This window comes from Amblyomma americanum, unplaced genomic scaffold (assembly GCF_052857255.1).
Source record: "Amblyomma americanum isolate KBUSLIRL-KWMA unplaced genomic scaffold, ASM5285725v1 scaffold_69, whole genome shotgun sequence".
Lineage (NCBI taxonomy): Eukaryota > Metazoa > Arthropoda > Arachnida > Ixodida > Ixodidae > Amblyomma > Amblyomma americanum.
The window spans coordinates 476,036-491,220 of record NW_027526541.1 but is presented as its reverse complement, the minus strand read 5'-3'; the positions used below and the strand labels follow the sequence as shown (position 1 = coordinate 491,220).

The 15,185-nt window shown below is 47.3% G+C and overlaps 1 long non-coding RNA gene across 2 annotated transcripts; it reads right to left on the bottom strand.

Moving 5' to 3' along the window:
* Positions 1–1,865: 1,865 nt before the first annotated feature.
* Positions 1,866–12,465, bottom strand: LOC144112353 (uncharacterized). Of its 2 annotated transcripts, XR_013310229.1 has the most exons (5): positions 12,233–12,465; positions 11,935–12,026; positions 10,784–10,895; positions 7,722–7,954; positions 1,866–1,967 (listed from the first exon to the last, which is right to left on the bottom strand). It is a non-coding gene; the product is annotated as an uncharacterized LOC144112353 (long non-coding RNA). The 2 variants fall into 2 exon arrangements; XR_013310230.1 differs by lacking the exon at positions 7,722–7,954.
* Positions 12,466–15,185: the final 2,720 nt, after the last annotated feature.

Here is a 15,185-nt window from a genome sequence, read left to right as displayed (position 1 = left end):
ATTTCGACCACCTGGGGATATTTAACGTGCACTGAATTTTCAATTTTCCGAATTGAATAGTTTGTTTCTGTCCTCCTTCCATTGTTTGTCTATGGCTTCAGCTAGCTCTGGCCTCCCTTCCTCCTCCGTGGTTTACCGGCTGCGTGTCACGATGTATGGGCTCTACTTGCTCTGCTCTTCGGGGGCGTCAATCAGTATTGCGTTGCGCTTACATTATATAGCATTTTGAGTCCGTTTAACGCTGCTCTGCCTGTCCAGCGAGAAACTGGCCTTCTTTTTTTTCATCAGCATATTGTCTTTGTCCCGCGCGTTCGCATCACGCGCAGGAACGCGCTAGTGCTCTGCGCCAGCTCATCACGCGCCACGTTCCGTCTACGCCTTTCTCCATATTCCAGGCTGTAACGCGAGTCCTTGCCAGCCCTCGTTCTGCACGACACCACAAGACGAAGCCTGCCGGTTTCTGCTGTCGCACCATGGACGCTGGGCAGGCATCGGGAGAACGGTCTCTGGAGGCCCACCGAGACGCTGTCGTGCACCGCCGCCCGAGGCTAATCAGCATACGGGGCCTGGGCCGCGGCCAGCCCTTAGCCGGGATCGTGCGCATTATGGAGCCCGAGATCCCCGCCATCGGACTGGGCCGAGGCTTCCCAGAATTCGGCTTGCCTGGCGTTATGCTTCTCGACAATCGTCGCCTGCTGTTGCAGGGCGGCTAGACTGCGTGTCCCGCAACGTCCTGGCTGCCGCTGGACAGGATCGCAGCTCCCGGTCAGTGACAACTGGCACTTCTAACAACCTCTTGGAACAACCCGATTCTTCAGGACCAGGTCGGTAGTGGTCAGCCGCGACTCAGACGGACTCGTTGACTTTTTTCCTCCAGCATTTTTTTTTTTTGCATTAATCAGGACACTCCGTCCAAGGTGGTCGTGGAACAGTACTCGTGTGGTGTGTGCCAATGTCGGGATGTCCAGCGGCGGAGTCTACCAACTGGCATGTAGAAGTAGAATGCTATGTCACGAGAATTCCTCAGTGTGAGAACTTTCAATTCTTCCTCGTTTGCTCAACATTCACCCCCCCCCCCCCCCCCCCTTGTTGTGTGTTCTAGACTCTCTTCGCTCAAAATAAAATGTGCCAGGCAGCCTATAGCACTCTAAAAAAAAGCGTGTCATCCTAGTCTCTTTGGGGGGTCACTTATCACTGATCTGACATCTTTTTTAGGTGTAAGGTTATGCTAGTTCTTGGAGACTAACTATTTATGCTTTTGCACATAGTGTAACGTTATGCTTCTAATAGCCTAAACTTGTACTGCAATAAGAAGAGGAACTTTAAGCCAGCTAGGTATAACATTACGGCTTCCTAAGAGGGGCAAGTGCTAAAGACAGCATAAACATATCCTAGCATGAAAGGTGCAAGTTTGCACCTTCAGCAGGTGAATTTATGCTACGTCTAGAAGTGCAAAGCTACTTTGTCAAAAACTAAACTTACATCGACAAAAACAGAGCGAAGTTTGCGCCCCTGTGGTGCTAGCGTATACCCTCACAAGGTGGATAATGTTACCCTTTTAAGAGTATAAGGTAATGCCCAATTGCAGAGGCTATCTATGCACTATCCGGTGGTATATATATATATATATATATATATATATATATACACACTGTCCACACAAGAGCCCTATTACCCTTCTGTAGCGTAAACCTGCCCATTGAATGCAGGACTAAAGCTGACCCATAGGGTGCAAGCCGTAGTCTTTCTGGAAGTGCAGGCAGTGTTGAAATCTTACATCTGAGGTAAGCTGTGTCATCTCGTGTTCAGGTGCAGGTACTACTGCAGAATGCACACAGAGGATTTATCAAACAATCGGACAGAAATATACCGTCGTGTTTATTTTTCCACATGCTACACCATATTACAGCAATGGCCCCGGCAGTCTTCTCCATACAGGTGGGGGCAGTACGCGCCATGTAATTGACCTGCACAGAGAAGAAAACATGTAATAAACTTTCCAACTACAAAGCTTAGTACGATGTGACCACGGGCTTAGTTCATGTCTAAAAATGTAAACTGCACAAAAGGCAGGAATAAAGGGGGATGCATGAAAACAATGCCACAAGTGCAGGCTTCTAACTGTTTATTTATGAGAACCAAGATCAGAAAATATATGCAGAAAAAACAAAAAGACGTCCCAAATAACAAATACTTAATTGCTCGCATATGCTCACATAATCGCAAGCACACTGGCTTGTCAAGAAAAAAATTCATGCTGTGGGCAACAAAACAAAAAACCACTAAGAAATCACAAAAATCCATAATATTGGTCCCAGCTCTAGGGTCAAACTGTAGGCATCCCCGATGCCGGACTACTGGGAGGGTCGTGACAACAAAAAGACATGTATGAAATGGAAACTAGTAAAAGGTGAGAAAATAAAATGCAAGTGAACGAATCCTTCTTTGCATTCTCATGCATTTAGTTCTCTATATTATTTTCATTTACTTTCATTGTTAAATAAGTCTTATCCCTCACCTGCAATTCTGCTCGTTTGCTGCTTTCTGCTCGTTTGCTGCTTTTCCATTCCATCATCTACGAATTTTCATTTCTGCTTTCAGAGTTTGCCTTCCCAGTGGTCTGATTTATTGAGTGGCTAAGGTTTTATGCAGCCCCTGGTCTTCCCAGTGGTATGATTTATTCATTGGCTAAGGTTTTATGCAGCCCCTGGTAACACTATGGTTCTGGTCTCTGATGCCACAGTAAGGTTTTCGAAGGTTCTTATCCTACACCTGTCTTCCCCGAGGTGCAGTTGATTTGGCGGATGACGTGTAGCACAAAGTGCAGAAGATGGGCACAGGGAAGACGAGGCAGGTACAAGGAAGTTCAACTTTATCAAACGTTTAAACACAGGACAGGCACACACACACAGAATAAAACTGAAGCAGCACGCTTGACACTACAAACACATGAGCTCCAAGCTCTTTTCTCACAGCTTATTGAAACCGCGGCTTGCCACTTCGCTCGTTCGAAGCCCAACGCAAAAAACGAATGAAAATATGCAGCGTGCACTCTTATAGCGTCATCCGAATGTTCGAGAGACGAGCGAGGGCATTGGGAGAGGAAGTAGGTGCCGCGGAACTGACACTGTTGTTCCCCTCTCCGCCCACCTTTGGGACGCTGCTCGCGGCTTCTAGAATCGCTCAGCCGCGCACCGCAAAGTCATGGTCGCGAGAGAGGAGGACCAGGCCCGTGCGCTGGAAAGCAATTGGGAGCGCGCGTGCACACGAAAGCCTTCCAGAGAGTTCCACACTTTCTCTTTCGGCAGCGTGCGCGCCGAGAGCGCCCGGCGCTAGCCGCAGCGGCCTTACATGCCCCACCATAAGAAGATTGCTGGGCTTTTTTGTCCGGCCAATCTGAACACAAACTCAAGCCCGCGACTCGTCGGCTGAACATCTGAAGTTCACATGCACAGTTCTAATGTACTGTCGATTTCCAACGTGCACTGCTTTTGCGGCAAGTCTAATATCTTGCAGTTTTCACAGTGTGACGAACAATGTCTTTGGGCGGTGCGCATATCATCCACGCACACAATGGCAAACATATCCATACAGGTGAGCGGGAACGTTGACGCCCACCAGCGTGCGTGACTCAGGCTTACATAATAGACTAATCTTGCCAAGTAGAATTCGGTAGCTGGGAAAACGCGTCGGCGTTTCCATTAGACGACCCTTTTATGTTGCTGACTGTGACATTATACCGCTGCAATGCAAGTGCCCACCTGGCGAGTTTGGCGCCATATGCCGTACTCGTGAGAAGATGGGAAAGAGGGTTATGGTCCGACACTATGCGAACCTGTGCTTCGAATACCCAGTGCTCGAATTTTTCCAGTGACCAAATAATTGCAAATGCTTCTCGTTCTATTGTGGACTAACGTGCCTGAGTTGGGGTGAAGCGGTGGCTGGCAAATGCGATAGGCTTCTCCCGGCCATCTTTCCCCATTTGCGCGAGACAAGCATCAGCTGCAATTTTGGAGGCATCTGTAAAAAGCCAGAGCGGCTGTTCTAAGTCTGGCGTGCTCAGAGACATCGCATGGCAAAGTGAATTTTTCAGCCATTCCAGTGCCCGCAGTGCCTTGGCCGACCATGGAATCAAGTTGGGTACCCCTCGCTTCGTCAAGGCTGTTAACGGCGCTGCTACCTCTGCGTAGTTCTTTACGTACTCGCGGCAGTAGCTGCAGAGCCCAAGGAGACTGCGAAGCTGTTTTTTGGTGGTTGGTGGCATGATATCTCTAATCGCCGCTAACTTTTCTGGGCCCGGCGAATGCGTTCCACCACCTACAACTTGGTTGAGGTATTTAATGTGACTTCACGCAATTTGGCATTTCTCCGCATTCACCCGAAACCCTGCCTTACGTAGGCGGAGAACTGCATCTAGCTGTTTCAAATGGTCATGCCATGTCGCGGAGAATATGGCTATATCGTCTAGGTATGCCAAGGCATAATCTTGGTCTTTTGCCAGCACTGTGTTCATGATCTTTTGAAACGATGCCGCCGCATTCTTCACGCCGACTGGCATGACGCGGCAGGCATATTGACCGTCATGCGTGGCAAAAGCAGTCATATGCCGACTCTCTGGGGCCATAGGTACTTGCCAGTACCCACGACGTAAGTCTACTAGCGTGATGAACTTAGCATGTCAGACTTACAGTAGAAGCTCTTGTGGGTGCGCCATAGGAAATGCATCGGCGCATGTAGCCGCATTCAAAGTGCGATATCTATGCAGAGGCACACTGAACAGTCTTTCTTCCCGATGCATACGACGGGGTGTGCGTACTTGATCTCGATTGGGTAAATCAGTCCCATTTCCGAGAGTTTGTTTACTTGTCGACTGACTTCGGTCTTTAGAAGCTCTGGGACTCTATACGGGAATGACCATTTAGGTTGGTGCCCATCTTCTAGCCCGATGCGATGCTTTCTGACCTTTGCAATACCCGGCATCTCGTGAAACAGGTCCCAGTCTTTCGCGAAGACAGTCCCTCATCAGCGCGCTGCTTCTCACTTAAGTGAGCTAGTTTTCCTGAGCGGATCTACTTCCTGAACTCTGCGTCTTTCGATCAAGAACGACTCAGGACCCATGTGCCCGGTTCTAGTGTAGTACGAACGACAACCCATGTGCCCGGTACAGTGGAGCTTGTACGCCCTCCAATGTCGATCCGCTAAGAATGCTCCCTTTCGTGCGCAATAACTGTAAAGGAGCCCCGCCACGTTGACGCTAGTTTTGTGTCACGATCGGTGTCGAAGAGCAGTACACGGTCCCCGACATCAAACGTTTTCTGCTGTGTCGCCCGGTTGTAAGACTGCGCGTAGCTACCCTGCCGCGCGCTTGCTGTGAGCCCGGCCTCGTCCGCAGCGATCTCGAGTTGTTCGCGTAACTGCTTCAGATATCGCGCTGGTTCCTCCCGTAAGGTCCCCAGGAATGGCTCTTCACCTGTCCAGGTTCCTAGTAGAATCGCGAGCAGTCCTGTCGGGTTTCTACTGTAAAGCAACCTGAATGGTGCGACACCCGTTGTTTCGTGGGGGACTTCTCTATATGCCCAAAGAACATAAGGGACCAACCTGTCTCCGTTTCTTAGGTTTTTTGTATGACGTGGTACAGCATATTTTTTAATATGCGGTTCCATCTCTCCACCGTGCCATTGCTCTCGGGATGCTCTGGCATGAAAAAGCGAGGTGAATAGCCTAGCCTAGACACCATTTCCTGCGTCAGTTGTGATTTGAAGTTTGTCCCTTGGTCCGAACATATCACTTCCGGTACGGCTAAAGATCTCTAGCAAGGCACTGCATTTTGCCTTCGCTGGTAATGATCGCAAGCACACAACTTCTGGCCAGCAGGTACAGAGGTCAAAGCAAAGGGCATACTTGTGTCCTCGGGGCAACGGTACCTCAAGAGGTTCAACCATGTCGACATTTACGATCTGGAAGGGATGTTCAGGTCTGGAGGTCTGGTGAGCGGTGTAATAAGGATTCTGTCAGTTTGGAATCTATCCGACCGAATCTGACACGTGTGACACGTTTTACAATGCTCGGCCATGTCTGCTTCTAGTCCAGGCCAAAAGAAGTTGTATTTTATTCTGGCTTTGGTCTTCTTCGGGCCCAAGTGGCCTCCCCAAAGTGAGTCGCGTGCCAGCGTCAGGACATCCTTCCGCCTTTCAGCTGGCGAAACAAGCTGCTTCACCTTTGTGCCTATGATTGTGTCCTGATGGAAGAGTAGCCCGTCAGACACAAACATTCCCCCTTCCCTTCTTTGGCATCGGCCCACGCTTTTGTCAAGCTGTCGTCGCCAATTTGAGCCTCGCGTAATTTTACACGTTGACTCGCTGCATCGCGTGCATCGGCGTCTTGTTCAATCACCGTATCGGGGGTCATATCGGGGCTTCCCTCACATGCTGTCGCCTCAGAGTGCTCACGGCACGTAGTCTCCTGAACATTGTTTGTAGGCCCAGTCGCAGTGAGCTGGTTTACGGCCCATGTCTCACTGCCGTGGTCCAGTTGCTGTATTAGCTCCCAGTCCTCTCGCGTGATCCAGCAATTCAGGTCTTTCGAGAGCTCGTTGGTAAGGGCGCACACAACGTGTGCTCTCTGGGGGGTCTCCACAGTTAGTCTCTGACGTCTCAAGTTCATAGGTATAGTGACTAGCGCTGCATCAACCTTCTTGTCAAAGGCGCAGACCAGTTTGATCCTGCTTGCAGGCTTGCGATATTCACTCGGCACAATGTCTTCCCTAACCACAGTAATCTCCGCGCCCGTGTCGACGACGGCGTTGGTGGGCACACCAGCGCATTCTGTCTCGACTTCTTGTAACTTAGAGGTCCGCACGCAGTCATTCTCTGCTCGTGTTTTTATCTCAGCGACCAACGCGTCGTCACCTTGAACTATCTCACAAGCCCGTCTGCTTTCCTCGGTTGCTACTGCCACCCTGTTGGTTTGCGCCCCCTTTGCGGTGACGTTGTCCTTCTTGCGATTGGCGATCTGCCCAGAGGCCAGAATATTTCCAGCAATATGCGCCTCTTTGTGACATGCGAAGCAGCCCGTCCGCTTTCTGGTGCTTACTTCGCTCTCCTTGGGACTCTCAGGCGCTGCCGACATTGGCCGCACCGCTCTTCCTTTCCCTTAGCATCCTCGAAAGTGTCGAGCTCGTGCGCCAGCTCCTTAGGTGTAAGCCACTTTTTGCCCTCGCGCAGACGGATATACTCCAATCCTTCAGCGCTAAGGACGCATTTTATGCGGTCCGCTATCATTAGAGAAACTATTTCTTCTTTTGTTTACGACTTTCTGGCTCGGAGGTAATAATCAAAGTAGGCACGCGTACAGAAGGCAAATTGCATCCAAGTCTCGGCCTTCCCCTTACATGCCTTCTCGAACACTTGAAGTATTGTGACGGGGTTAGCTTTAGCTCGCTGAGTACTGCGGCCTCGAGTGCTGCGGCCTCGAGTTCGTACTCGAGCTGTGACTGGTTCATTGTGAATGTGGCGTCTTTCTTTCGCGCCTGTCCCTGGAGCGTCAATCTGACTAGAGCCTGTCCCTGGAGTGTCAATCTGAGTAGTGTCTGTCCCTGGAATGTCAATCTGACTACTTCCCCCTGCTTTGTTCTTACCCACTCTTCGCCAGCCAACACTACGCACCTCCCAGCTCTAATGCCTGAGCTACACACGCCAACGGACGAAAGAAATCCCGCTCACCTAAGCAACCGTAGCTCCTCCCCGCCGCGTCGCTCCTCTCTGTAGGGGCCACTACTTGACATCGGTGGCTCGGACAGCTGCCGGTTGTGGTCCCTAGGTCCCCTGCACACGTCCAAGACTCCGCTCCCTCGTTGAATGACCGGTGGTCTAGATGAGCGCAGGAAGACGTTGCGCCTGGCTCACGATACGGGCTGGCTCTTGCGGAGTGCCGGTGGTTGCCAAATCCTTGTCGACTGCGCCAGTAAGGTTTTCAAAGGTTCTTATCCTACACCTCTCTTCCCCGAGATGCAGATGATTTGGCGGGTGACGTGTAGCACGAAGTGCAGACGATGGGCACACGGAAGACGAGGCAGGTTTAAACACAGGACAGGCACACACACAGGGAATAAAACTGAAGCAGCATGCTTGACACTACAAACACATGAGCCCCAAGCTCTCTTCTCACTGTTTATCGAAGCCGGAGCTTGCCACTTCACTTGTTCGAAGCGAAGCCGGAGCTTGCCACTTCACTTGTTCGAAGCCCAATGCAAAAACCGAGTGAAAACATGCAGCGCGCACTCTTATAGCGTCATCCGAATGTTCAAGAGATGAGCGAGGGCACTGGGAGAGGAAGTAGGTGCCACGGCACTGACACTTGTTTCCCTCTCCGCCCACCTTCGGGATGCTGTCGCGGCTTCTAGAATCGCCCAGCCGCGCGCCGCTAGGTCAAGGTCACGAGAGAGGAGGACCTGTCCGCGCGCTAGAATGCAATAAGGAGCGCGCGTGCACACGAGAGCCTTCCAAGGAGTTCCACACTTTCTCTTTCTGTGCCAGGCGAGCCGAAAGCGCCCGGCGCTAGCCACAGCGGCCTTACAGCCGATATATGTTTTGTAGCCCATGATGTGAATAAAAAGGGAAGTGTAGGTGATTAGCTAAGTGTCAGTGATATTGCCAGCTGTAATTATCAGTATGTTCTGCTTTCCCTGCATACATTACCTGCGAATTCATTTCCTATTAGTAAACAACAGGAGGCTTGTGCCTGCCATGGCTTTTCTGGGTGCATCCCATTGTCGCTGCCTTTTGAAACAGTTTAAATTCCTGGAAAAAAGGTTGAACATGACAAAAGCCCATGCACTATAAATTATAATAAGGAAGAGGACGCACTCCTTTGTCAAGCCAATCTAATACCCCTTTCAAACGGCATTCCTCAAAGAAGCAAAAGCTTAAAAGGGCAGCGACGCAGCTACACGGTGCAGCCCAAAGGTGTAACTGTCGTTCAGGCTTAGCACCCGCTGCTGTGCTTGAGCCGGCTGAAGTGAGTGTTTTAAAATTAAAGTGTAGTCTGTTCATTCGTTGAGCTCGGACAATTTTTTTTCATTCTAACTGCTTCCTTAAAAGAACTGCAGCAGCTACTCTCAACAGCAGCAGCAGGTTTTGTGTATTGCCTTGGCCACCAGGGGCACTCGGTGTTGCTGCAACACTTTCACTGGCTTAAAATCTGGGCATAAAATATAAATACCCGTAGTAAAAGCAAAGCCAGACACACCTTTCGTATTTAAAAAAAACATGTTTTCAAACATTGTTGGCTGTATCTATTTTTTTATTGCTTTTACTTTTTGACAATTTGTTGCACTGTGATCACAGGTTCCCGAAGGCCGCGCCTTTGGGCTCCAAAGGTCTCTGACGGGCGCCTGAGCCTCCAAGGCCCTTAGCGGCAAAGGCGCAACATTTGTGCCGTGCAGCTGCACTCCTTACGCCTTTGGATATAAGGACCTCAATCTCAAAGGCCTTTGCGGTGCCCGTGTGACAGGGGTATAACAGGGGTATATAAGTGGTATGTGACAGGGGTGACAGAGACTTACCAACTCGCCCAAATTTAAGCTTTACTAAGGGGTAAAAGGCTTTTTGGGTGCCCCTCCTATCATCACCTAATGTTGAAATAAAGGCATTTGTATCTGTTTGTATTTTAGGGTACCACTCCTGGTAAACAAGGAAAAGCTTCTGGCTAAAACTGAAATAATTGCCAGGCCAGCTTACACAGCTAAAGAGTCGTCTCCACTCATGTGGTAATCAGATGACGTCGTACACACAAAATTATAGGGATTATTATAATAAATGTAGCTTTAGTTCAGGTTCATAGCTGCATGGTTTTACACTACGTTTCTCTACATTATGCCTGTGCAAAAAGCTTTGCTTACTCAACCAGCTTTTACTGAAACACTACATTAATTACAGAGGCAGCATAAAATAATCTCCTTCTAAAGCACTATTTTTGCTCGAACAAATTCTACACCTCGACTTTTTATATACATAGTGCTGCTTTATCCAATGCTTGCAGAATATGCAGCAGCAGTAATTCTCATGAATTACATTTTGCCGGAACAGTAGAATGCAACCTCATATTATGTAACATTTTTTCAGATGCTTAGCATGATTAAACTGTAAATATTGACAGACAGCATGAGAGAATGGCTATTAGAACAGTTACCTTCCATATCTGCTGTCACATGCAGGCCACCTGAGCTTAATTAATTTTTAAGTTCACTCCATTGTGAAAATGCGAAAATATTATGGGTTCACGTCAGCTATGGAAATTATTCACATCAGTGAACATCACCTTCCTGCTGAAGAAGGAAGTGTTCACAGTGCAAAGGAGACAAACAGTCTCGCATAGTTGCACATCAAATTTAGCTTCACATGCGTAAACAGTGCTAGTCATATCTGTTTGGTAGCATGCCAGCCTGCCAAGGATTCTGTGCATGATTTTTTTCTGACTTTTCCTGCACATATTGCAGGCAGCGCCCCTCAACTAATTCAATATGGAACCTTTGCTGAAATCCAGCCTACTTTTTCAAAAAAAAAAAAAAACTGCATTGATACTTCACACAACAAAAAAGATCACAATTATTCAAACCAATATTCAAAAATTCCTTCACTACTAAGTCCTCCAAAACAGCCAATGGTTCCAAAATCTGTCTAATAGAATGGCTGTAGCTGCACAAAATAGTATACTATGTTCACTGATGGACATCAAGCAATGATGAGCATGCTGCAATGTCATAATTACATAATAAAATACATACCACACAAATCTAGTCTTGACTACTCGTGCGGTTTTGAAGAAGCCAGGCTGAACTTCAGTGCCAGGAGCAACAGTGCTTGTGTGCCTTTGCATCCCTCCTGCTGCCAGGAGCACTGCAAGAGAAGCACCATTGATGGCATTAGTCTAACGGTTGGTCATAACTTGTATAATAATTAAACCACATAATGGCAGTGCACATGCTCAAGAAACAGCAGGAATATTTTGACAGTGAGAAACCACAACATTTCAATCAAAAGTTTATCCAGAACAGCACTTGTCACGTATTTATAAGAGACGTAACTGACGCAGTGCACTAGTTTATACTGGACAGCTGCTCGCACAGTAAGCATAGACAAACTTCTTACACTACAATCGCTGCGTACCACTGAATTGTCACTAAGTGCCTGACATAATTAACTTATTGTCTAACAACAGCAAGTGTAGAAGAAAGAAAGAACTATATTGTTACTGCTTACAAGGTTCAAAATATTCATAACAGAAAAAGCTTAGAAACTACACTACAAAGTCTACAATCTCACACAAGGATTGCGTGCTGAACTGAACTTAAGAGAATAGAAGAGCACAAAAAGAGGTGACAGACTGTATGCTTTTGTGGTCAAATGTTTGGTCACCAACTAGCCCAGCCCTTTTCACTTGCAAAAAGAACTAAAAAAGACCACTTTTCACCATTAGTCCTCCGCCTGACTGAAGGATAAGTTATTAGCACCATTCGTACACGCACCTTCCATTCGAATACAGTAAAACTGCTGGCATGATAAGTCACCCTCTGGGTTAGCAAAGAATATTGCAAGGTGTGTGCGAAAAAGGCCGCACGCCAGGAAACGCACAACACAAATGAGCTGCGAATTTCTTGACTATCAACGTTCCACGTTTACTGTTTTATCGTTTGCTTTTTGCTCAACAGTAAAAAAAAAAAAAATTACGCCCTCCATTCACACACGAGAGAAGAAAAAAAAAGCGACCTGGCAGGTGGTCTTCTTGTAGCGCTAAAATTATAACAGGTTTACTGTCCAATGAGAATCAGATAGAGTGCTGCGGTAGATATGAGCACTTCGCGCAGTACGTCGTGCCACAGAAGCGTGCACACTAATTTACTCGCCCTTTTATGAACGGAGACTGCTTTAGACATACCTCATCCTGAATGGTCGTCAGGAGGGACAAACACGTTGCGTTGAAGAGACGACAGGCAATATTCTTGCGCGGAGGATCCGAAGGGTCAGAGCCTGCAGCGAAAGAAAGCATTGAGAATGATCGTGCGTTGTACACGAATCGGCTCCCTCCGGCCGCTACGGAGTCAGCTCAAACAAAAAAAAAAACAGCAACAAGTACCGGCTCGCGCACACAATCAATGATAAAACATCGTTATTCAATACACCATAATTTGATGGTAGGTGAAAACCACGTAAGACCAAACGAAAAGGTCACTTACATGTACGGTTGAAATTTGGCGCAAAGAATTCGTACGATGAGCTCGCCGCGAAGATCTGGCGTGCGCTGTTTCTTCCAGACGTTGACCCTTTCGCGAAGGTGTCGCTCACTGCAGCGGCACGCAGCCATGAAGCGTGCACGACGAAGTAATCGCACAACCGAATTCAAAAAGCGTTGTAAACAGCTAGACAGCTACGGACTACGGTGGCTACGGCTAGAGTCAGCGCAAACATCGGCTTCTTCTTCGACTTTAAGAGTGCAAATAGCCAATCCAAATAGACAGGCACGTGACCTAAAGAGCGAAGGGAAAAGTATAAAATGTAAAAAAAGAAACAGTGCTTCGCGTCTTCTGTTGGGCAGGGAGCCGCGCTGGCCCTCTTTTCCTTTTCTCCTCTGACTGAGGGAACGTCACCCAAAATGTTTCTCAGCAGTGCTCCACGTAACGCTGCCCGCATGCGGGGCGACAGGCTTCGGCGTTTTCAATGTGCGGGTTGCTTGCATTCTTCTTACATACGCCCCCCTCTGCCCATGTTACCCTACCATGCGGCATACATTTTTCCGCGTTCTCGGGGCGCCCATAGCTCTTCCGCTCTCAGGGACAAGGAGCGCGGCGAGACTTTTTTTTACTCGACTGTTCCTCATCTTCCTTGCAGTATGCGTTAGCTTTTCTAGTAGTAGTACTGGTTTATTTAAAAAAAAAGAAAAAAGGGAAGGAAAAGATTGTTGCCGGGACACAGGGAGATGATAGCGAGGAGGAATATATTGCCAGCTATTACGCAGTATAGGTAAATACGCAGATGCTCCGTAAATGTGGTCTCATTTATGTTGCACACGGAATGCACTGCGAAATGACTATCAATAAGTTTCCCTTTCTGTACTTCGAAGTTATTCATAGAACTCGCGAAAAAAGCGATGTAAATGCTATAGCATTACTGATTGCACGTGAGATACAGTAACAGTTTGTAATATTGATATGAAATTTAAACTTTCTTTGTTGCTTATGGGCGGATCGCTTACGGAGATTCCGAATAAAGAAAAAAAATTAGCTTTGTTTCGAAGTAGTCTAGTAAACCCGAACCGAGTGTACAGAAGTTTCAGGCAGACGAAGGGAATTCAATACATTTGAACTTTTGAGGAAGATAGCGCAGAGGAGGGTTTCAAACGACAGTCGACCACTGCTTATGCAGCAGTTCTCACCTCTCATCGCTCGAGTGTACGCGGAGTTCTCCAAAAAATTTTCAAGGATGGGTCTACTGAGCAGAAATTGAGCACTGCCAGCCCAAGCACGTGTTAAGACTCTTCAAGCTACAGGCAGTGCGGGCGATTCTGCCTATTATACGAGCTTTCATCTTATTCAAGCTAGGTAACAACCACCACTGAATTTGGGCTGTTGTTAAAGATGGGTTCATCAGTGCGATACAATGCGTCGTTTATTTCAGTTTTATTTGTGCGTACAAGATAAAGTCTCAATCATCCGAAGCAACTTACGATGATGAAGGAAAGCCTGTCTGTTTATGCGCCAAAGCTTCATTTATTTTCGAGCTTGGGTCTTCGGGTTGCGCCTATCCAGTGCAATGTAGTGTTCAATGCTTATCATTACCCTTTAAAATAAAAAGTTATTTCCTGACAGATCAGCCATTCCATTAGAATTCGCAATGCACTGCCGTAATAATAGCGCCTTGGTTACTGTTTTTTGTGGCACCCTGTTTGTTGCTGAATTTAATGCTTTCATTGCACTATGAAAAAAAAAAATGGAGACGGGTACATTTCTGCCCATCTGTACTGCTTGAGTGCATTAAAGCTGCGCGAAAAAACTTAAAAGCTAAAAATGACGTACGCGTACACTGAGTTTAAGTTAATTTCTACTCTTGTAAGCATGCAGCACAATTTCAGCAAGAAACCCGAAAGAGCCAGGTTCGTAATAGAATTAAATTGCGTTGGTCGCCTCGCTTTCTGTTTATCAATTTAAAATAAGCTGAAATCGAACTGATTCTGTGTGAAACATTTGTAGATGCCAAAACATGACCAGGAAATGCAGCAGTCTTGAAAACTGATTACTGTGGGCTTCGCTATGTACTGTAGAGAGAAAGGATCCGTAAACTTGTATGAAACGAAATGTCTTTTACGCTCCGTTGAGGAGTTTCAGAGAGATCAGCAAAACTGCAATGTTCAGTCCATATTCACAATGCACTTGAGCTGCCGAATTATTCTTTCCCTAGTTCTTGTCTTTCAGCCTTCTTAGTATTAGTGGTGAAGATGATGCATTTATCAGCGAGTATGGCTCGTTTTTTGTCGAAATGAGGCAGAAATATGAGAGTGCAATTTATTTGGGATCTGGAGTTACATTACAATACATTGTCAGTTAACATAAAATTACTGCATCAACAATATCGCTCGTTCGTGAGCTTTTGATTTAATAACTTCTATGCATGTTAACCTGTATCCTTTTTTAATAGTTTGGCATTGGTGATAGTCCAGTTAAGACTCGAGCGTCTGTAACGAGCAACGCACTATGGAGGACATTATCGAGGCGTTAAAATGATGATTTCGTTCAGAGCTGCAATTGGTCAACGGAGTGACAAAGAACCCATCATGCCGTCGGTCTTTGCCGACTTACTACTTTTTTTAAAACGATACCCAATCATAAGTACGAAAGCACATGCGCCGAATATTAGTTATTATTTTGATCGTTAGCAGCCAAGAGCATGATTGCATGCGTGATGGTTGTCGTGGCTGATCGCAGCATATGCACCTTTTTCCAGTAGCGTTCTGCGCATGCGCCAAGCCTCCTCGTCCGCCATTTTTGCCGACCAGGTTAGGCGAAAATGGGGAGGAGATCGCTGCACGTGTTCTTCCACGAAACACGCTTCCGGGCTTCAGTGCTAGCACCTTCTGGGCCCTTGCAGAAGCGAGGAGGCGCGGTCAGTTTCGCCGGCGTCCTTTAAGTCACTGAT